Genomic DNA, 2,260 nt, shown 5'->3' with positions numbered 1-2,260 from the left:
AAAGAGAAATCCGTGATGCTGAATCTAGGGGATTGGAAGATTTTTGTCGTTACAATCCTCCAAAGTTCAAGGGTGATGAGAGCCCGGAAAAAGCTGATCAATGGATTCAAGAAGTGGAAAAGATCTTCGAAATGATTAATTGTCAAGCAAGGGTGAAGGTCAACTATGCTACGTATCTGCTACTAGGGGATGCCGAATATTGGTGGAGGAGTATCAGGCTTCTAATGGGATCAGCTCATGAGGAGGTGAATTGGGAGTCGTTCAAAAGGAAGTTTTAGACAAACACTTCCCGATGAGTACCAGGACTAAGCTGGGGGATGATTTTCTTAAACTCTATCAGGGAAATATGACAGTGGGTGAGTACGCTGCTAAGTTTGAGTCACTGTCAAGGCATTTTAGGTTTTTCCGTGAAGAGGTTGATGATCAATTTATGTGTCACCGTTTCCAAAACGGACTGAAGTATGAGATTCAAGACTTCGTCCTACCATTGGGAATTCAACGTTTCCAAGTCTTAGTGGAGAAATGTAGAGAAGTTGAGGACATGAAGAACAAGAGAGCCAACCGAGGAGGGAACTTTAGTTCCGGGGGGCCTAGTCGGATGAACCATCATAACAACAAAGGAAAACAAGTTGTTAAGCCATATAACCGCCTACAAAACAACATCAGGGGTCAGAATCACCCAGGGAACCAGAACTTTGGAAGACAATTGGGACAAGTGATCCGATGTTTCCGATGTGGAAAAGAGGGACATTATGCTACTGCTTGTACCTCTAACAATCCAATTTGTTATAATTGCCAGAAGCTAGGGCACATTGCAAGGGATTGCAGGGATCCGAAGGTGGAACCAATAGTGAATGCAACTAGGGCTACTCTTCCTACAGCTAGAGGACATGTTTATTGCGTAGGTGTTGAAGCTGGAAATCCATCTAGCAATTTGGTTCAACGTGATTGTGAGATTGCAGGTAACACTCTAACTGCACTTTTTGATTCGGGGGCAACCCATTCCTTCATTGCTATGGATTGTGTGAATCGTCTAAAGTTATCTATGTCGTCTCTACCTTTTGATTTGGTTGTTTCTACACCTGCTAAGATTGTGACAGTAAATTCTGCATGTTTACATTGTCAAGTAACTATCCAGAATAGGGATTTCTTGATTAATTTGATTTGTTTACCTCTACAATCACTCGAGGTCATTCTCGGTATGGATTGGATGTCGTATCATTATGTGATCTTGGACTGTGCTCGCAAACTATCTTGGATTGTGCTCGCAAACTATTTCTTTTCCCCGAACAAGGAGTTGTTAAGTATCTAGATGGTAACAAACTAAGAGTGTCACTACGAGAAAGAACTCATGAGTTTTTGTCTTTAGCCAACGTGGAGGCAAAGATAAATGTGAGCATAGAAGACGTGGTGCTTGTAAAGGAATACCAGGACGTAATTCCAACGGAAATTCCAGGGTTACCACTAGTAAGAGAAGTGGAGTTCTTCATTGATTTGCATCCAAGAACCGGACCAATTTCAATTGCGTCGTAGCGAATGTCACAATTGGAATTAAATGAGGCGACTATTAAGAATCGTTATCCTTTACCACGTATCGATGATTTGATGGATCAATTGAGAGGAGCCGCGATATTTTCGAAGATTGACTTGAAGTCGGGTTACCATCAAATTCGAGTGAGAGAAGGAGATATTCAAAAAACTGCTTTCATAACTCGTTATGGACATTATGAATATCTTGTTATGCCATTTGGAGTTACCAATGCACCAGCAATTTTTATGGACTACATGAACAAAATTTTTAGTCCATTTTTAGATAAATTTGTTGTGGTGTTCATTGATGATATTTTGATTTATTCCAGGACTGAGGAAGAACATGGAGAACATTTGCGCCAAGTTCTTGAAATTTTACGCGAGAAGCAATTGTATGCCAATTTATCGAAGTGTGAGTTTTGGCTAGAGAAAGTAAATTTCTTAGGACATGTGATAACCAAAGAAGGAATCGTTGTGGATCCGGCAAAGATTGAGACAGTTCTTGCTTGAAAACAGCCTCAGACCGTCAATGATATACGAAGTTTTGTAGGACTGACAGGATACTATAAGAGGTTTATTGAAGGTTTTGCGAAGATTGTAGCTCCATTGACACAACTTACTAGAAAAGATCAACCGTTTGCATGGACGGAGAAGTGTGAGAAAAATTTTTAGTTACTAAAGACAAAGTTGACAACCTCACCAGTATTGGTATTACCACAACCAGAAGAAC

Source organism: Cicer arietinum, chromosome 7 (assembly GCF_000331145.2).
Source record: "Cicer arietinum cultivar CDC Frontier isolate Library 1 chromosome 7, Cicar.CDCFrontier_v2.0, whole genome shotgun sequence".
Lineage (NCBI taxonomy): Eukaryota > Viridiplantae > Streptophyta > Magnoliopsida > Fabales > Fabaceae > Cicer > Cicer arietinum.
This window is presented reverse-complemented; position numbering follows the sequence as displayed.